Source organism: Engystomops pustulosus, chromosome 4 (genome assembly GCF_040894005.1).
Source record: "Engystomops pustulosus chromosome 4, aEngPut4.maternal, whole genome shotgun sequence".
Lineage (NCBI taxonomy): Eukaryota > Metazoa > Chordata > Amphibia > Anura > Leptodactylidae > Engystomops > Engystomops pustulosus.
The window spans coordinates 70015316-70037497 of record NC_092414.1 but is presented as its reverse complement, the minus strand read 5'-3'; the positions used below and the strand labels follow the sequence as shown (position 1 = coordinate 70037497).

The window sequence follows — 22182 nt, the reverse complement described above, 5'->3', positions numbered from 1 at the left end:
TTTGCAGAATATCAGTCTGTCCCTGATGTTTTCTCTGGAGAGAAGTAGCTTCTTTGCTGCCCTCCTTGACACCATACCTTGCTCCAAGAGTCTCCTCCTCACAGTGCTTGCAGATGTACTCACACCTGCCTGCTGCCATTCCTGAGCAAGCTCTGCACAGCTGGTAGCCCGATCCCCAAGCAGAAACACTTTTAAGAGACCGTCCTGGCACTTACTGGTCCTTCTAAGCCTTTTTGGCAACGATAGAACCTCTCTCATTGAATTCCTTGATGATGCGATATATTGTTGACTGAGGTGCAATCTTTCTATCTGCGATACTCTTCCCTGTTAGGCCAGTTTTGTACAGTGCAATGATGACTGCATGTGTTTCTTTAGAGATAACCATGGTTAACAGAAGAGAAACAATTATGCCAAGCACCAGCCTCCTTTTAAAGTGTCCAGTGGTGTGATTCTTACTTAATCATGACAGATTGATCTCCAGCACTGTGTTAATGGAGCAATCACTGAAACGATGTTAGCTGCTCCTTTTAAGTCAGGCCTGCAATAAAGTTGAAATGTGTTTTGGGGGAAAACGTTCATTTTCTAGGCAAATATTGACTTTGCAATTAATTGCTGTTAAGATGATCACTCTTTATAACATTCTGGAGTATATGAAAATAGCCATTATATAACCTGATGCAGTAGACTTTGTAAACATTAATATTTGTATAATTCTCAAAACTTTTGCCCATTACTGTAGGAAGTAGGAAGAACTGGAATATAGCGTAATTGCAGCTGTAGCTACTGCCTGGCAAGGCAACAGTTAATTGGTTAATGTAATTATCCAAGGGTGTTTCTGTAACACAAGCTAGAAGTGTTTTGGAGAGGTGCTACCACTTGGCAATGGGAGTATAAAAACCTCTGCTGGGCAGAGGGCTGACCTGGTCAGAGTGACTCCATCTTGGAGTCAGACAGCAGAGTCAAGAGAGAGAGAGCAGCACACATTAAGCCATTAATCCCAGGAGCTTCTAGTGCCTTAGGTCTACTACCTAGCACCCAGGGCAAGTCCGCAGACTTAAGGCCAGAACTGCAGCGCCACCATCCGGACTCAGTTTCATCTGAACCAGCCCAGCCTGCATCTACCTTCAGGCTGTTTGTAACCTTCCTGTGGACCGGCTCTCCGTGACCTTTCCAGCTTAAGGAATATGCTGTTCAATAAAGAACTGCAAGTTTATTTGCACAACGTTGCCTCTGATCCCTGGATACGACTGATTACCACTACAGGCTTTCCCATCCATCACCCAGGGACTCATTCTACAGACACCTCAGGGGTTTCCTCAGGGAGAATCCATTGCAAAAGCCTCTCCCTCCATATTTCTTGCACACACCACCTGCTGGAAACCTGCCAGGCTGTAGGTCAGCCCACTAGTCCTCATACCAAGCACCGTGACCACAGCATACACAAGGCTGCAATTGCCAGACACTCCAGTATTCTGGGTGCCGGCTGCCTCCAGGCCCCAAGAATTGGCTAGACCTTGGTGGGGGATGTCCAACAGACATGTCTTCACCAACATTCATTATTTGATTATTTTAACTGTAAATCAGTTGAAGATGCCATATTTAAGATACACTTGCTCCTTTCATGTTAGCTGTTATATCCTTTGCTTGTTGACCCTAGCAACAACTTTACTTTGGTTAATGGGGTAAAATTATAAAATATGGTCCTTTAAAGCCAAACATGGCCAATTTTGTGAGGGGTTAAATAGCAACTTCCTCATATTAAAATAAATATTATTTGCAAATCAACAATTGAAAACTTTGTACAATTGAAAGGGAACATTCTGTGTACTATTCAAATAATATCAAGCTAAAAATGTCTATACTTAGAAAAGAGAAGTATCAAGTAGAAGTAGATTTTTGGTTTTGTCATCAAAACCCACAATGAATATAACTCGGCTGAAGGGGACATTGTAGTATTATTGTACAGAACATATTACCACATATCCTTGAAATAGGTTCTAAAATCAGATTGGAGGGGGGGGGGGGTGCTCGCAACCTAGCACCCCACAGATCAGCTTAGGGTAATGGTTGCACACCTAAACTAAAGATTGAAGGAAATTCCTCCCTGTAGGGTGCTAGGGATTTTTTTTCTATTCTAATGATCAATAATTTACTTAATTGCTCAATTAAATTTTTCAGACTATGTCCATTTATATCCATTGTTCTAGTCCCAGAGGGAGACAGAAAAAGAGGAAAAAAAGTAAAAAAAAGAAAAAGTTTAGTAAAAAATGTTTTAACACAAAATAAAAGTCCCCTAAATGGCCCACACAAAGAGGGTATTGCCACATCCGTAACAACCCGTACAATAAAATAAAATAATTGGTGAACGCCTTAAAAAAAACTAAATTAAAGCAAAAATTATGATTTCTGTGCATCCAACAAATGAAAAAACATCAAAGTGATCAAAAAGTCACATATACTCCTGAATGATACTAATAAAAAGTACAAATTGTCCCACAAAAACAAGCCATAAAACAGCTCACTCAACAAAATAAAAAAATATTATGCTTCTTAGTAGACGGCAATGCAAAATCAATGGATTTTTCTCTCCAAATGAGTTTTTATTTTGTACAACAAGTCAAACATAAAAAAGCAATATAAATGGCATGTCACCGTAACTGTACTGACCCATAGAACATAAGTTATCTATGCTATTTGGTGTATAAACCACAAAAAAATGTAAAAATCAATTACTGAATAGGATTTTGTTTGCGACGACACCCCAAAAAAAGATAATAAAGGTTAACAACAGGGTCCGCTCTTTAGAGGTTTTTACTGCCCTACTATATTAGGTGCTTAGCAAATGCGACATAGCACCTGAAATCTGTTTCAGCTAAATCCGCCAATAGACGCTCCTTCTCTTCCAAACCCTGCAGTGTGCCCATATAGCAGCTTGTGATCACATGATATTACTGCATTCAAGAGAAACTCTGTAACAAACTAATATTAAACTAACTTCTTTAACCCCTTCTAAAAATAAAAATTTTGGGTCAAAAGCGAGATTTTTTGGAAAAAGATTTTCGCTTTCTATAAAACATCTGTAAAATCTGTAAAAAGCTCATTATCAACATTAAAATCAGCTGAGTGGTGTAGTTTACAAAATAGGATGATTTATGGGAGAGGGTCACTGTTCTCGTAGCTCAGCAACTTTTCAAATATATAGTGGCACCTGGAAACAATGGGGGTCATTTATTAAGGGCCCGATTCGCGTTTTCCCGACGTGTTACCCGAATATTTCCGTTTTGCGCCGCTTGTACTTAAATTGCCCCGGGATTTTGGCGCACGCGATCGGATTGTGGCGCATCGGCGCTGGCATGCGCGCGACGGAAATCGGGGGGCGTGGCCGAACGAAAACCCGACGTATTCGGAAAAACCGCCGCATTTAAAAACCGAAAATGTGTCGCATAAGGACCGCTTACCTTCACCTGGTCCAGCTCGGTGCATTCCGGCGCGATGAGTTTACTTTCAGCGCAGCAGCGCCACCTGGTGGACGGCGGAAGAACTACCTTATTAAATCCCGGCCGGACCCGAATCCAGAGCGGAGAAGCCGCCGCTGGAACGCGAATGGACCGGGTAAGTAAATTTGCCCCAATGTCTTCAAAATCTACCCTCTAAAAGTTTATTGGCTCCTTTTGTTCTGTGTTCCCCTGTGCGCCACTAAAGTAGCTTACATTGACATGTGGGGTATTTCCCTACTCATAAAAAGTCCAATAAGAACCTCCATTTTATTTTAATTCTTGGGAGAAGCTTAAAGGGTTAACAAGCTTACCAAAGACTATTTTGAATAGTTTGAGGGGGGCAGTTTTAAAAATGGGTCGATCTGTGGGGAGTTTCTAATAAATAGAACTTTGAAAAGCCTTATGAAGATGAATTGTCCTCCAAAAATATTGAATCTGAAATCTTTTTGAAAATTTGGAAAATCGCTGTTCGAACTGTAAGCCTCCTAACGTCCTAATAAAATAAATGAACATATAAAAAATTATGTCAGCACAAAGCAGACATATGGTTAATGTTAGTTAGAAACCAATTTGGTTAGTTATCATACTAACTGTATGATAAATATAACATTTAGAAGTCAGAAAAATAGGAACATATTTAAAATTTCCACCAAATTAATGTGAAGCACAACATGTCATGAAAAAACTGTCTGAAAATAAACTTGGTAAGATAAAGCGCTCCAAAGTTATAACTGCATATCGTGACACATTTGGCAGATTTGAAAAATCGGGCTGTGTCCTAAGGGTGAAAATGAGCTTAGTCTTTAAGGGGTTAAAAGGGGTCAAATGTATTTTCATTACAATGGTACAATATAACACTGATGGCAGTAAATAATAATAATTCTTTATTTATATAGCGCACACAGATTACGCAGCGCTGCACAAAGCATGTCAAATGGGTCCCTGTCCCCATGGGGCTCACAATCTAAATAACCTAACAGTATGTTTTAGAGTGTGGGAGGAAAATGGAGGACCTGGAGAAAACCCATGCAATCAAGAAGAGAACATACAAGCTCTTTGCCGATGTTGACCTGGGTGGGATTCAAGCCCAGAACCCAAGTGGTGCAAGGCAGAAGTGTTACTCACTCAGCCACTCAGCCACCCTGCCACCTCAATAATTCCATGTTCTTCACAAGCTTGTGTGCATTTCCATTGGAGGCTCGTGTTCAGACACGCCCCCGATGGGCGGACCTTAACAGGTAAAGCTCAGGTATCTGGAATGCTTGTGCATGGTCAGAAGTGTACTCGATGCAGAGTGTGTCCTGCACATTAGAGACCTATTAGGTGGGGTATTTACTTAACAGCTGTGCCCCACTGTATCGTGGAACTAAAAAATCTGCTCCCCTCTACTGGGTAAATAATATAATAGGCTGGAAGATGGAAATGAATGCTTTTTTTGGGGAGACCTAATACGATATGGAAGTGAAAGTGGAGGCCAGTTGCAGAACAGGAGCGGAGAGCATGGGAGGGAAAGCGATACTTATATGATGTTCTACTGTTTTTTATACAGACCTGTGAAAACAGAAAGAAGACTTGTAAACAATTTGTACAGTATGATGAAAATGACACCCAATGTGGGGATTAATATAAATTGTAAGGAAAAAGTAAAAAACAGATCCCCCAAAATATCAGACCAAATTCTTTATGTTATTAGGACCAAGCCAATATGACTGTATAAAGCTGCTAAGAGCTAGAAAAGGAAGTACAACAACACTGCTGTACTGTTATGTCAATGACAAAATTTGGGAACTATATGAACACTTTCTGGAAATGTGGCAATGGAAGCCATCCCCATTCTCTAATGTGGTCCTACTGCCAAGGAAAGCTAGAAGACTAGATACAGAACACACATACGGCTTGGAACGAAATGCTGAGCTGCTGAATCTCAAATTTGGATATTAAATACTTACAGAAACAATTTACATTTTACGTCCACACTTGTGGTATGCGATATCTTAGATTGCGGAAACATATACACTAGAGCAAACACCAATCCACATGCAATCAGACTAGCATTCCATCATGGTATCAAGTGAACATACTGTTCTAAATCACAGTTAAATTCACATAACATAAAGGGAATTCTGTATTCTTTTTTCCTGGTTAGTATGTATGGTATGCTAACTCCAAATTGTTGGGTCACAAAGCGAACCTCCTCTCACTCCACATTCACGCACATCACGTCCTACAAATGTTGCAAGGTTTATTTTACTTCTGGATCACTCTTCCATGTATCCTGATTATGGAAATGTACTCTTCATACACTTAAACATTGTCTTTAAATAAAGTTGTCATTAAAAAACTAATTTAAAAAATTCAAATCACAACCTCCAAGAACTCTAGAAGTGTCTATGACAAAACGGGACTGTAAAAATTTCAGATTGTTTTCCTCTAAGATGACCTTGGTGCTTTAAGTGGAAGCAGTAAATTTTAGAATAAGAGTTCACTGTTTCATGGTTATTGCAGTCATATGTAAAACCACACAGTTCATCAAATGTACACATTTACAAAGAAAACATATATTTTACATAGAGTGAAAGGAAATGACCGATTTATGCCCTTTGGGTAAATCAGTTTAAAGACCGAGATGACAAATTAAGCTAGAAAAAAGATTGATAAAAGAAAGTGGATGTTATACTTGTCACATCAGTATATTTAAGTAACTGCATTCTCATCTGCCAGTGGAGAGCAGAGGAATTTGTGAATGTGTGAAGATATTGTGCTGATGCCCTGAAATTACCAAGAACGAAGGAATGTACGGAGAATGAAACATATGTATTTGGGAGAGCCAAGTAAGCTTCCCAGACATTAATATCATAAATCAATGTCAAGGCTCTTAGTGTAACTATCTGTTCATTCAATTTGAAAGTATATCTTAATTCTATTTTATGAGAAACTTTATATGATCCTCAATTACCAGGAGACTACCAACTGATAAAATTCAGAACAGTAAAAAATTAAAATCAAAATTAAAAATGTGTTGAACTTCAAATCTTTAATGATTCCCTCAGGATTTTCAGCAACAGTGCAGCTTAGAGAGCTACAGTGTTTCTGTAGCTCCCATGTCAAGCTACATGTATTTTCATAGGGCCTATAGAAAGCTGGGCCAGGAACTGCCAGCTAGTGCAAAGACGCAGTACATCAACGGACTATTTTTCATTATTTTTCATATTTTCATTAGAGATGAGCGAACATACTCGTCCGAGCTTGATGCTCGTTCGAGCATTAGCGTACTCGAAACTGCTCGTTGCTCGGACGAATACTTCGCCCGCTCAAGAAAATGGCATCTCCCGCCGTTTTGCTTTTTGGCGGCCAGAAACAGAGCCAATCACAAGCCAAGAGACTCTGCACTCCACCCAGCATGACGTGGTACCCTTACACGTCGATAGCAGTGGTTGGCTGGCCAGATCAGGTGACCCTGGGATAGACTAGCCGCTGCCTGCGCTGCTCGGATCATTCTGTGTCTGGATGCCGCTAGGGAGAGAGCTGCTGCTGGTCAGGGAAAGCGTTAGGGTGTTCTATTAGAATAGTGTTAGGCAGGAGTGATTCTACAAGAACCCAACAGCCCTTCTTAGGGCTACAATAACGTTATACTTTTTTTTTTTTTTTTTGCTTGTGGCTGGGCTTGCTGGCACTAGTAGTGCAGCTAGTACCATATTGTGAGGAATTTGCAGGGGGACTTGCTACCGTTGTGTTTAGCTCTTAGTGACACACATATCCACCTCAAACACCGAAGTGGGACAATTTATTAGGGGTTTGAGTAGAATTAGGCAGAGTCTGCAGATTTTTTTTTTTTTTAGCTGTATTTCATTTTATAGCTCAAACTCATCTTGCAAAGCAGTGTGCTTTCAGTGTAGGCTACAAAATAGCCATAGGAGAACCCCAACGGCTTACTTAGGCCTACAATAGCGTTATATTTTCCTTTTTTTTGTTTGCTTGTGGCTGGGCTTGCTGGCACTAGTAGTGCAGCTAGTACCATACTGCGAGGAATTTGCTGGGAGACCTGCGAACGTTGTGTTTAGCTCTTAGTGACACGCATATCCACCTCAAACACCGAAGTGGGACAATTTATTAGGGGTTTGAGTAGAATTAGGCAGAGTCTGCTGATTTTTTTTTTTTTACCTTTATTTCATTTTATAGCTCAAACTCATCTTGCAAAGCACAAAATCCAGTTGTGTGCTGTCAGTGTAGGTTAGAAACTAGCCATAGCAATAGGATAGCATCGTTTTGTTAAAAAAAAATAAAAAACTAAAAAAAAATAAACACAAAAATTTTTTTTTTTCAAGTTTACACTTTAATTTGGAAAATGTTTAACCCGAGGGCTAGGGGTAGAGGACGAGGGCGTGGACGTGGGCGTCCAACTACTGCAGGGGTCAGAGGCCGTGGTCCTGGGCGGGTTGAGACACCACCTGCTGATGGGGGAGCAGGGGAACGCCGCAGAGGTACACTCCCTAGGTTCATCATGTCTCAAGTTACTGGGACTCGTGGTAGAGCACTGTTGAGGCCAGAACAGTGCGAAGAGGTGATGTCGTGGATTGCGGACAATGCTTCTAGCCATTTGTCCACCAGTCAGTCTTCCACGCAGTCCACCCATGTCACCGAAATCGGCACTCCTCCAGCTCCTCCACCTCAGCCTCCTTCCCCCCCCCCCCAGTCTGCCCCCTCCCACCAAAATTTGGCATTTGAACCGGCATACTCTGAGGAACTGTTTTCTGGACCCTTCCCACAGTCACAAACCACTTGTCCTGCTGCTGAGCTATTTTCCGATGTCCAGGTTTTCCACCAGTTACAGTCTGTGGGTGATGATGACATTATTCACGTAGTGGAAGAAGTGTGTAAAGAGGTGTCGGACGATGAGGAGACACAGTTGTCAGACAGTGGTGAAGTTGTTGTCAGGGCAGGAAGTCCGAGGGGGGAGCAGACTGAGGGATCGGAGGATGATGAGGTGTGGTGTGCAACCTTTGCCAAACCAGGATCAGCAGGGGTTCCACCACTACTAGCTTAACTACCATCAGTATGCGCAGGCATCTGAATGCTAAACACCCCACTCAATGGCACCAAGCCCGTTCACCTCCGGCCGGGCACACCACTGCTCCTTCCCCTGTGTCATCTGCTAGTCAGCCCCCTGCCCAGGACCCCGGCCCAAACACCTCCCGTGCGAAAACCCCATCTTCGCCTCCACGATCCTCCACAGCATCCACCAGCGTTCAGCTCTCCATACCCCAGACGCTGGAGCGCAAAAGGAGGTATAGCGCAAACCACCTACACGCCCAAGCCCTCAATGTCCACATCTCCAAGTTGCTTAGCCTGGAGATGCTGCCCTATAGGCTGGTAGAGACCGAGGCATTTCGAAACCTCATGGCGGCGGCCGCCCCTCGGTATTCTGTCCCCAGCCGCCACTACTTTTCCCGATGTGCCGTCCCAGCCCTGCACAAGCACGTGTCAGAGAACATCCTCCGTGCCCTGACCAATGCCGTTTCTGACAAGGTCCACCTGACCACGGACACGTGGACGAGTGCTGCCGGGCAGGGCCACTATATATCGCTGACGGCACATTGGGTTAACTTGGTGGAGGCTGGGACCGAGTCTGACCCTGGGGCTGGTCATATACTGCCGACGCCGAGGATTGCGGGGCCTACCTCGGTCCAGGTCTCAAAGGCCTACTATGCCTCCTCCTCCTCCCACCCCTCCTCCACCTCCTCCTCTGAATTACCATCCGTGGGCATGGCGCCATCAGTCGGTAGCTCTAGGCAGAGCAGCAGTGCCATCGCTAAGCGACAGCAGGCGGTGCTCAAACTGCTGAGCCTAGGCGATAAAAGGCACACCGCCCAAGAGTTATTACAGGGCATCACGGCGCAGACTGATCTGTGGCTGGCACCGCTGAACCTGAAGCCAGGCATGGTTGTGTGTGACAACGGCCAAAACCTGGTGGCAGCTCTGCAACTGCCTGGCCCATGTGTTAAATCTTATAGTTCAGCGTTTCCTCAAGACTTACCCCAATCTGTCTGATTTGCTCACGAAGGTGCGCCGCATCTGTGCGCATTTCAGGAAGTCCAGCACAGATGCTGCCACTCTCAGGGCAGCGCAGCGCCGCCTCCAACTGCCCGCTCACCGACTGTTGTGCGACGTGCCCACGAGGTGGAATTCAACACTAACCATGTTATCCAGAGTTTACCAGCAGCTCAGAGCGATTGTAGACTGCCAGATGTCAACTTCCACCAGAACTGGTAGTCAGGTCAGTCAGCTTCCTCAAGTCTACAATTTGGAGTGGACGTGGATGTCTGATATCTGTCAGGTGCTGAGTAACTTTGAGGAGTCAACACAGATGGTCAGTGGTGATGCCGCCATCATCAGCCTCACCATCCCGCTGCTTGGCCTGTTGAAAAACTCTCTGGTCAGCATGAAGTCGGAAGCTTTGCGCTCGTCACAAGAGACGGGGGAAGAAGATTCCCTTGTTGATAGCCAAAGCACCCTTAGGTCTGTTTCTCAGCGCATATCGGAGGAGGTGGAGGAGGATGAGGAGGAAGAGGAGGAGAATGTTGGCGAGACAGAAGAGGGGACCATTGTTCAGTCCTTCACTGTTCAGCGTGTATGGGCAGAAGAAGAGGAGTTGGAGGAGTTGGAGGAGGAGGAAATGGACAGTGAGGGGAGTGAATTCTTGCGCGTTGGGACTCTGGCGCATATGGCAGATTTCATGCTAGGCTGCCTATCCCGTGACCCTCGCGTTCAAAGAATTTATTCCAGCACCGATTACTGGGTATTCACTCTCCTGGACCCACGGTACAAGCAAAATCTTTCCACTCTCATCCCTGGAGAGGAAAGGAGTGTGAGAATGCATGAATACCAGCAGGCCCTGGTGCACAAGCTGAAACAGTATTTCCCTTCTGACAGCGCTAGCGGCAGAGGGCGTACTTCTGCGGGACAAGTAGCGAGGGAGAGTAGGCGAGCAGGCAGCTTGTCCAGCACTGGCAGGGGTATGCTTTACAAGGCCTTTGCCAGTTTTATGTCACCCCAGCAAGACACTGTCACCTGTCCCCAGTCTCGGCAGAGTAGGGCTGATCTTTACAGAAAGATGGTGAGGGAGTATGTAGCTGACCATACCATCGTCCTAAATGATCACACAGCTCCCTACAACTACTGGGTTTCAAAGCTGGACATGTGGCACGAACTGGCGCTGTACGCCTTGGAGGTTCTTGCCTGCCCTGCCGCTAGCGTGTTGTCCGAGCGGGTTTTTAGTGCAGCTGGTGGCATCATCACCGATAAGCGTACACGCCTGTCGACTGACAGCGCTGACAGGCTGACGCTTATCAAGATGAATAAAGCCTGGATTTCTCCGCATTTCCATTCTCCACCAGGTGAAAGAAGCTGAACCTGAATAATGTATGCACTCTTCCTCCTCATTGTCCTCCTTCTCCTCCTCTTTGTACACTAAAGCAGAGGAAACTGGCTATTTTTTTGCCAGGGCCAACTGGCTCTGGCTATAGTACTCTATGTATTTAATTTTTCTGGAGGGCCAACTACCCTGTCCTCTGTTTTAAACAATTTTTGGGAGTGCCACATACATGCACTCAATCTATGTAATTTTTCTGGAGGACCAGCTACCTGCTCCTCTGGTTTGAAAACTTTTTTGGACTGCCACATACAGGCACTCAATTTATTTAATCTTTTTGGAGGACCAGCTACCTGCTCCTCTGCTTTGAAAACTTTTTTGGACTGCCACATACAGGCACTATCCAAATTATATTGTCTCCATAGCAGCCTCCACACGTCGTCTTTTTAGCTGCCTTCACACGTTGTCTCCATTGCTACCTCCACACGTCATCGCCATAGCTGCTTCGGAAAGTAGTCCATATAGCTGCCTCCATACATGGTCCCCTTATCAAACGAGCTGTGTCAGGCAGAATTTTGGATTGTTTTCATGGCTTCCATGTTAACTTTGTCGCCACCCTGCTGTGTAATCCACAAAATATACTGGCAAACTTTTATCATTTACCAATATTATTTCAGCGCTTCTTGCGCATCTTTTTACATTCCCCTCACCCGCCAGAACCCAAACTTATAAGAACGCTACTACACTTGATCTTATACAAAAGGTTCTTAGAAGTGCTGTTTGGGGAGTAGCCTAGAGACAGGGGCTTGGATTGGCGAAAGCTCGCCTGGCAGCGGAGCGCCAGCTCCATCCCAAGATCCAACTAACATAGTTTTAACTGCAGCACCTTTAATCTACTACTAGTTCACTGCCTGCATACATGGTCCCCTTATCAAACGAGCTGTGTCAGGCAGAATTTTGGGTTGTTTTCATGGCTTCCACATCAAACTTGTTAACTTTGTCGCCACCCTGCTGTGTAATCCACAAAATATACTGGCAAACTTTTATCAATTACCAATATTATTTCAGCGCTTCTTGCGCATCTGTTTACATTCCCCTCACCCGCCATATCCGAAACTTATAAGAACGCTACTACACTTGATCTTATACAAAAGGTTCTTAGAAGTGCTGTTTGGGGAGTAGCCTAGAGACAGGGGCTTGGATTGGCGAAAGCTTGCCTGGCAGCGGAGCGCCAACTCCATCCCAAGAACCAACTAACATAGTTTTAACTGCAGCACCTTTAATCTACTACTAGTTCACTGCCTCCATACATGGTCCCCTTTTCAAACGAGCTGTGTCAGGCAGAATTTTGGGTTGTTTTCATGGCTTCCACATCAAACTTGTTAACTTTGTCGCCACCCTGCTGTGTAATCCACAAAATATACTGGCAAACTTTTATCATTTACCGATATTATTTGAGCGCTTCTTGCTCACCTCCTTTGGTTCCTCTCTGCCACCCATTGGTTTTAAGCCTGAGTCCATTTGGGGTATGTTGCCAAGACACTCTCTAGCCTGCCGCTGCTGCCGCTGCCTCTGCATAGTCCCCTATAGTGTCAGGGTCAATTATTGGATGTTTTAGATGCTATCTAACCTCATTCGGTCACTCTGTCATTGCCATGCTGTTGCCCATACTTTTGGCATAATGGTGCGATTAAGCAGCCTCAGAGGCATCCATGCATGCTGCCCCTGCTGTTTCCTGTCCATTTCCGTGGTGTTTCCATCCTTTTCTGAGGTTCCCAGGTGCTTGGCCAAGCTTCCCTGTGCAGATCCTTGGTCCCCTTGAAAAATGCTTGAGTCTCCCATTGACTTCAATGGGGCTCGTTATTCGAGACGAGCACTCGAGCATCGGGAAAAGTTTGTCTCGAATAACGAGTACCCGAGCATTTTAGTGCTCGCTCATCTCTAATTTTCCTTAATACCCCATTCACACCACCATATTGGGGGCCCATTAGAGGTGTATGGCATCTGGTCACTGTGCAGTGAACACAATGGGGCTCATTTACTAAGGGTCCGAACGCCGCACCTACATCGGGATTTTGGCGCACGCGATCGGATTGTGGCGCATTGGCACCGACTTTCACGCTACAGAAATGGGGGGTGTGGCCGTCGGAAAACCCGATGGATTCGGAACAACTGGAATTTTTTTTTTAAAATGTGTCTCTTGACACACGCTTACCTGCACCCAGGATAGGATGGTGAACTCCGGCGAACTCCCGCGGACTTCAGCGCAGCAGCGACACCTGGTGGACATCGGGCGCACTACCTTAGTGAATCACTGGAAGACCCGCATCCTTAACGGAGAACGCGCTGCTGGATCACGACAGAACCAGGGAAGTAAATCTGCCCCTCTGTGTCTGATTACACCATGACTGAGCTGGGCGGCAGTGTCTCAAATATAGGAAAAGTCCTATTAAGTCCTGATTTGCTGCATAGCCGATTGGCTTTCTACGGAGAGGTGTGGAGCACTCAACCCATTCCTTCCCCACCCAGCTGTGTGATATGTCCGAGTTATGGTCCAGGTGAGCACATAGTTGCATATTAGATGCTTTCATAGATGCTATAAATCCCTCCAAAATTCTGGCACTTTTTTGTTAGTCGTTTTCTCCCACCAGAGTGTTTCACAAGTTTCTTTAACACATCTCAGTGATTGCACAATATAAAAATATATTACCTCAGTATAAGGGGAGATATGGCTTTGGTGTCAGATTCATTGCTGTGACTAAGCAGTTGTCCATGGTACTATGCATAACTTACTAGATCAGTGATGGGCAACCTTTTGAGCTTGGTGTGTCAAAATTCGCCAAAAAACCAAGCATAACTCGGGTGGTGTGTCACCTTGACAAAAAAAACATCATTTTGTGATATTTATAGTTTTAAATAACAAATATGTATAATTATTTAACTTCTAGGGTACTTTAATCCTAGGTTGTCTGATTGATCCTACATTTATTTATTACAATGTGCTGGGCAATCTCTCAGCCTCCCGGCTACTGCACCTGGCCGTGTAGGAGCCGAGGATGAAACTTAACTCTCCGGCAGCCGCGTGTCACTGAAAATGGCTATGCGTGTCAGCACTGACACGCGTGTCATAGGTTGGCCATCACTGTACTAGATGAATCAACACTCTCAGTATTAACTTCCTGCAACACACATGAGCTGGGAAAGCTTTCAAATTAAAATTCCCAGCTGCACTATACAGGTTGCATTCCTTGGAGCAAGCAACATTATATGCATGTTCATCATATGTCTTCAGTATTCTATGTCTTCAGCCTGTTATCATGTCCCATCAGTCAGGAACAAAGTTTTAATATTTGTGAAGTAGAAACTTTTTCTAGTTGTTTTGCAAAGTGTGGAGTGCATATACATCTTTGCAGGGTCTGGGAACAGACGCAGAGACAGTTGACCCAGGGACCTCAAAACTTTAGGTTTGTAAAGGAGATGGGAGCCAAAAATGTCTCCACGCGCTTGCATGGGAGCATTTCAAAGGCAAGAAATTTGGAAATTTTATTTTGGAAATTTGGAATTTTTTAAAATTATTCATAATGAAAGTTAACGTACGTAATGGTAAAACTTTTGCTTTCTTTTCATAAATTGGGGGTCGGAGAACTGAACCGATTGCGTGGCCAGGTTTGGTGATGGTGATGCTCCTGGTGGTGGAAGTGTTGGTAGCATCACATAGGTGTTTCCAGGCTTTGTTGGTGTCTCAGACTCTGCAGCTCATGTTAACTCTGCAGGTTAATGGTTATACATGAGGTGGTCAGATTGATCAGCCTTTGGCTATGCTTTATGAACTTGTGGCACAGCTTGCAAAAAAAAGCACACGTTCTGTGTTCTGCATTCTGAGAAAAGCCCTTTTGTTTGTTCTGCTGGCTGCTCTGGCTGCCTGGCCACCACTGCTTTATCCATAGTATCACTACCTTTTTCCAATGTCGCTTCTAGGACATCATCATTACCCCTTGCTTCTTCTACCATAAGCCCTCATCGCTGCCCTCCTTCTCCATCTGCACAGCCCAGAAAGCCACAGCCATTGGCAGTTGTGTTTCGTCATCACTATTTCACTTTCAAGGTGCTGAATGGTTCAGAAAATGCTAGCATTCCTGTCTGGTCTTTCCAAGTATTGCTGTATTATCCTCTATAATCATTGAGAATATCTCTGAACTATAGCAGCCTTTAAATGGCCTAATGCAGATCTTCAGAGTACCCTCATAATTGCAGTTACTTAAAATTTCTATCTGTCACTCCTCTATACACCTAAGCAACCTCCTCAATATACCTAAGTGCCCTAAAAATGACAATAGCTGTTTCTTTAGTAGTCCCTGCCTATCTAACTGTAACTAACTATAATGACATCTAGACATGTGATTGCGCTCTTATGCTGCAGAGTTACATGTTCAGCCCAGCCAATCACAGGCATGCCTACAGAGGACATACCTGTAATTGCTAAGTGACTGAATGGCAGCAATTTCCAAAAAATGGACCGAGATCCTAAACACTAGTGCTTGTTTGGTCTCCAGGCTTCTGAGTGCCGAACTTTGCAAATTCTGTATGGACCAGAACTTTGCCACTATTCGGGTCCACTAGTGACTACATATGAATATGCTATGATGTCAACCATTCCATTGTAGCTTTGGCTTGAAGTTTTAGGTTGTTGTCCTACTGGAAGATGAACCTTCACCCAGTCTCATGCTTTTTGCAGTCTCTAACAGTTTTTCCTCCAGGATTGCCCTGTAAGGCATTGGTTTGGCCTAATCTAGAATATGCCGTCCAGTTTTGAGCACCAGTCCATAAAAAGGATGCCATGGAGATGGAGAGGGTCCAACGATGAAACACAAAAATGATTACGGATATAGAGGGTCTCAGTTATGAGAAAAGATTAAAACAATTAGATTTATTTAGTTTTGAAACGAGACGACTAAAAGAGTTCACAATTTATGTATATAAATATATGAATAGTCCATACAAATCTGTGCCAGAGCATACTAATAGGCTATGACGAAGGACCAAAAAGTGTTAGATTTGCTATGTTATAGGACGTCTCTACTGTTTTTAAAGTTATTTAAATAAAGTGGAATTTTATTATGGAAGATTACTGAAGTTTCCTTTGACCTGGTGCTGGGCAAACTCTCTTTTTTCTTATAAGTTAGCTCTGGTCCCCGCACAGCACATCCGTTCATCGGCAGAAACAGCAGGACGGTCATACAAGAGTAGTGAGATGAACTTTTCTATTTCTGGTATATCATAATACCTGAGGATTTACTTAATTTGCTGTCATTGAATGGAATCTTTCATTGTTTGCTTCCTGAATCTGGCTCAGATTGCCTTCTTGGACCAAGCTACACACCTTTATCACATGAACTGAAGAAGGGATCCAGAAAGTATAAAGTGCATTGTCTGTCTATAATGCAGCGCACGACTATTCACTAAGACGGTGCGCCAGAAATCACGAATCTGTCACTTCCTTGCACTGGTCGGACAGAGTTCACCATCTTTTTTGTGGTGCATCTTTAAAATAGGGAGTGCAACACAATTTAAAAGTTAAATACTGCGCTCAGTCCGAATCAGTCAGACCGTCTGACGACAAGCCCCCCTAATTTGAGTCGCATAGAGGCCAGCACAGCTACACCACAATAGGGTTGCGCGTGCCACAATCCCAGCGCATACACTTCTATAATACATGTACCATTTTAACATTGGAGAATGGGCACTCTCCAAAAAAAGTACGCAGCACGACCCTTAGTAAATGAGCCCCATAATACTCCATAAAATATTGAATTTTGGTTTTTAAATTCTGTAAAAAGCCATCATTTATTACTTATGTGGACCATTATTATGACTACTGCTTGCCACAAAAATGGTTTTGTGGCAGTGCTTGCTACAGTGATAAAGCCGAAGCTAAAAGTGGATTTTAAAAGAATAGAAGTTGTTACTATATACTTGTATATACCTCTTTAAATTAAATCCACCCTTTTTTTTGAGGATCTATCATGTTATTGACAAACTCTTTATCTATTAAAAGCCTTCTAATGTCTGGTTCGATAAACACAATGATAATACAACGTGTATTACTTGGCACAGTAAGGAACAGACTCCTTTTCAAGACTCAAGTCTTACTAAATCAGTTTTCTTCTCCTCTGAATAAAACTTTGGTCTTGTATCAACTTCAAAGTCAGAACTTAATTTTTCATCTCTTTCCGCCTTCCACCTTCATTGTAGCTAAGTATCTATTCCAAGATAGCAGAGACCTTGGTCACTGGTATATCTGTGCCATGAGGAATGGGATGAATTGCTGGGTGAGGATTTGGATGTGACATGGAAAGCTTCCATATGGAATTATACCCTTTCACATTGCATGAGCAAAATTAACAGTCATAACTATGTTTTTTTTTTGTTGTCATGCCATAGGAATCGCATAACGGAAATCTCTTACCTTTATCTTACACTTGAGCTAATTTAGCAGGTCAACATCACACAATTTGCACCCAATCTTTATCTTGATCAACAAGTTTTAGTCTGAAGTATGCAAAGTTTACCTATAGTTACTATAGGTTTGAGGCAAGTCTTGACGTCTAGGATTTTTTTCAATATTTTTTTTTCATTTTCAACACACCAAAATACATGGAAATTATATGAAATTTATCAGACAGCTTTTTAATAACATACCTGCGTAATTATTTGTCATTTAAGACCACTACTTGGACATTTTTTACATTCTGGAAGATCCCTCTTATCGTGGATAACTTCCTGTTAAAGAGCAATGAACCTTAAAGGGGTATTCTCGTCTGGGCATTCACATTCAGTTTCACTAATCTTCCATATATAAACATTTCTTCAATTGAATGTTATTAAAAATAATGTTCCTGTGTGAAGATAATTTCGTATAAACATAGCCATGTTGTCCCTTAGAAACGAGATAGCTTCCTCGGTTACGACCACGTCACACTCTGGCAGCGGTGGCCAGACTTGCGCTATAGAGTCCTTCCTGACCACCTGGGTTCAGCGATCATTACCACAGGACGGCTGTGGGACCTGCAGTAACTCCCGGACATTTCATATACAAAACCTTTTTGTTTCTTTGTGCAATCTCTCAGGCAGAGGTGGCTGTATCCGAGGAAGCCATCTCGTTTCTAAGGGACAAAATGACTATATTTATGAGAAATTATCTTCACACAGGAACATTTTTTTTAATAACATCTAATTGAAGAAATTTTTATATATGGCAGATTTATCAAACTAAATGTGAATGCCCAGAGGAGAATACCCCTTTAAGTTTCATAGAATTATTATAGGCTCACACAAAGTGTTTTTTATATGTCTTTTATGTGTTTTTATGTTTTCATTGGGCTTTTTTGATATTATCACCAGAATTTAAGATACATGAGGAAAAGCAGTTATTGGAGGGGGCAGGTTGGTCAGAACTTGTAGTCTATAATTACACAATGTTCAGTCTCAGATGGCCGCTCACAGATTTTATTAAAATTTAATTGCACATTAAATGTTCATAGACTTTCAGTTTAGAGTCATTTTTATCTCCACTCAATCTAATACAATGCAGATGTTTAAAGACAATACAAAATGTCTAAATGCCTTTTCAACTACATTACACAAATGAAGCAGTTACTTAATCTACAAAGGTGGATAGTTTTTCATATTCTTCTATTTTATTTCTTTTCATTAAGTTACCGCAGCTGCCAAAGGTCACATGCACGTGAAGAGATGTGTATGCGGCTTTATGCAGCTTAGAAACCATGCAGTGACTGTAGTGGGATGTGTCAACTCTTTGGAGGAAAATACTATGTGACCTAATATCAACCCAGCACTTATCTTTCCAACTCCCTCCCGCAAGTCTTCTTCCTGGAGTAGCAGGTCCGTGTGTGCTGGCCGCGCAAACGCTATGATGTCAACCGCTGCTGACATCATGGTGGGTACATGGCCAGAAAGGGACCAGTCACTGGTGGTGCACACACTATGATGTCAGCAAGTGGCTGACATAATAGTATGTGCGCCGCCGGCATGCACAGACCTGCCACTGCCAGGGCACTGGAATCAACAAGAGGATCTGCAGGAGTGGCAGAAAGGTGAGTATTGAGTTTACTTTTTTATACACTAGCGGCTTGCTGGCTGGCTATATACTGCGGCGAGCTGACTGGCTATATACAAGAGGCAGGTTCTGACTATATACTGGGGGCTGGCTGTATACTGGGACAGGTTGGTTGGCTATTTACAAGGGGCAGGTGCTGAATATTTACAGGAGTAGTGCTAGCTATATACTGCGGGCTGGCTATATATCAGGGGGCTTGTGCTAGCTATAAACAGGGGACAGCTGCTGGCTATATACAGGGGGCAGGTGCTGGCTATATACAGGGCGAAGGGGCTGGCTATATACTGGGGCAAGGACTGACTTTTTACTACGGGCTGGCTATATACTGGAAGCTGGCTGGCTATATACTGGGGGCTGGCTAGCTATATATTGGGGGCAGGAGGCTCACTATATGCTGGAATCATAGGGCTGGCTAGCAATATACTGAGGGGCAAATGCTGTGACTGGTATATACTGAGGGCAGGTGGCCGGCTGGCAATATACTGGGGGGCAGGGGGCAAAATAGCTATATACCGCATTTCCCACCCTAGGCTTATACTCAAGTCCATGGGTGCAAGGCCTCCAAAGGTCCCGGCTATGTCCTCTATTAATAATGGTAGGAAAAACACTGGCAGCACTCCAGTCATCCAAAGGTCAAATCAGGGTTAGATTTATTGAAACAGTGGCAACCTTTCGGTGTCAACCACCTTTATTATGCAGCTAACAAATGAATATCACTGGGTTTTTATAGGAAATACATCATACCAAAATTTAAACCAGTGGGCGTGTTCTAAAATGAAAAGTGCATAATTTGTATACATTTCACAAACACATGCTTATAATATTGACAATTCATATAAAAATACATGTTAACTTCATAATGTACTTCATGTGCAATTCATATTTAGATCTCACAATCTACCATATATACTCGAGTATAAGCCTAGTTTTTCAGCACAAAAAAAATGTGCTGAAAACCCAAACTCGGCTTGTACTCAAGTAAAAAAAAAAATATAGGTTTAACCAGGTTTTTGTGGTAAAATTAGGGGCCTTCGGCTTATACTTGGGTTGGCTTATGCTCGAGTATTCATCTATAAGTTTTCTATAAGTTTTTCTATAAGTTTTCATCTATATCAAATTCATATTAATGTAATGAATCTGTAAGTGCTCAGTGTCAAACTGAAACATTGCCACTGTTTAAATAAATCTCACCCTATTTTGACTTTTGAATGCTGGAGTGCTGTTTTCTTTTACCGATAGATAGATACATACATACATGCAAAGATATGGCATAAATTATTGGGAATTGTAGTAGAAAGTAACAGTTAGGTCGATGACATACATAGTCACATAAATACACAGACAGATAAGAAACAGTTAGGATAGATGTGGGATACATAAATGCATATATAGTTATGAGATGCAGAAGTGGTACACAATGAAAGTCAGTTGGATGGTTGTGACATAGATGCACAGACAGATATCAAACAGCTTGAGTGAATACATAGCTGATGACATAGATAGATAGATAGATAGATAGATAGATAGATAGATAGATAGATAGATAGATAGATAGATAGATAGATATAGTGGAATATTGGGAAACATCACTAATAAGTAAGTACTCACTGTAAGTGTGGTTGAAAATGCCTCTGCTAATGTCACACTATGATATGGATAAGTGAAAGTAAATGTCATCACCTCTTAGGACAGAGTAAACATTGCAGAGAAACTCTTGTATAACCCATGTGATAACGTCACTGCAGACTCTACCAGTGACGGACAAATCCCAACAGCTGAACATTTACTCACAACTCAAACACTCCAGTGGTATTAAGCTAGGAGAACATTACTTATGTCGGCTAATAAGTTCAAGGAAGCAACACAATTGAACAGTAATAAGGACATTAATTCCCGTTCACTACCCGGAGTAAGTGCACTAGAAATAGATCAGCCATCAGTGGAACGCACATTGGAATTTAACCCATGGCCTGAGCAAGAGGTAGAACATGCAGACACATTCCTGAAGGCACCCATTTATACGTGGGCAGTGTGTAATCTCTTCTATAGTACAGCTGCTGAAAGTGATCTAATCACGCAACGGGTTCTTGTAATATTCACCTGTATTATCTCTTCTGATTTCAGCTGCCTTTTAAGGTGAAAGTGGAAGAATATGAATTTTTCAATTGTGGTTTAGTTTCATTAATTTTATTCAGTTCTTTTAAATTTGCTGCTCAAAATTGTCCTTTGTTATAATTTAAGTGATTTAAAACCTTTTGAAATAAAAAAAAAAACAACATTATTTATTAATAGGGATGAGCGGACCTGTTCTAGTTCAGGCTGGGTTCAGTACTCTCAGGTAATGCTCACCCTTGCCAGTAACATCCTTTATCGGTCTGGGCTTTGCCGAAGGCACCTGTGATTACTGGCGGTGGTTGAGCCAAACCAGAATCCCTAACTTCTGGCTGAAGTCTGATTTTTGTTTCGGGTTCTCATATCACTATTTATTAACAATAATGTGCAGATTCACATTGGAGTTTTTTCACAACATTTTTCCCTGAACCCATTTTGGCCTACGGACACATACAGATGGGTTTTCACTTCCAGGCTTCAATGATTTTTCAATGATGACTTACTGATCCATTCTTTTTAACAGACCTTTTCACACTTCAGTTTTTTCCACTGCTCCAATGTTGTTGGTGTAGACAAAAAAGACTGGCTCTACATTTTTTTCCACTGACCATTGATTAGTGGAGAAAAATTGAAGCGTGAAAAAGCCCATTGAAAATAATGGTTCATTAGGGTCATCAGTGCCAAATCACTGGAGCCAGGAAGAGAAAACCAATCTGTATGTGTCCATAAGCCCAAACTGCATCAGCGTGAAATCACTTATATGGAAAAAAAAAAAAAACACAAATCACCACTTAAACTAGTGTAATTAAGGAGTTAACTAAAAGGCCCTATCTGATTTTGTATGGACCATTCCTATATTTATATAAATTTATCGTGTCCCCTCGTAGACGTCTCTTTTCCAGACTCTAGTTGTTTTAATCTTTCCTCATAACTCCTCCATTCCCCTTATCATTTTTGTGGCTCTACGTTGAACCCTCTCCAGCTCCAGGGCGTCCTTTTTATGGACCGGAGCCCAGAACTGGACAGCATATTCCAGGTGAGGCCGAACCAATGCCTTGTACAGTGGT

At 42.7% G+C, this 22182-nt stretch overlaps 1 long non-coding RNA gene across 1 annotated transcript in view; it reads right to left on the bottom strand.

Annotated features, from left to right (window-relative positions):
* LOC140128997 (uncharacterized) overlaps positions 1-20690 on the bottom strand; it is a 37048-nt gene extending 16358 nt beyond the window's left edge. The window contains exon 1 of the long non-coding RNA XR_011855238.1: positions 20612-20690. This is a non-coding gene — a long non-coding RNA (uncharacterized lncRNA). The remainder of the gene's footprint in view (positions 1-20611) is intronic.
* Positions 20691-22182: the final 1492 nt, after the last annotated feature.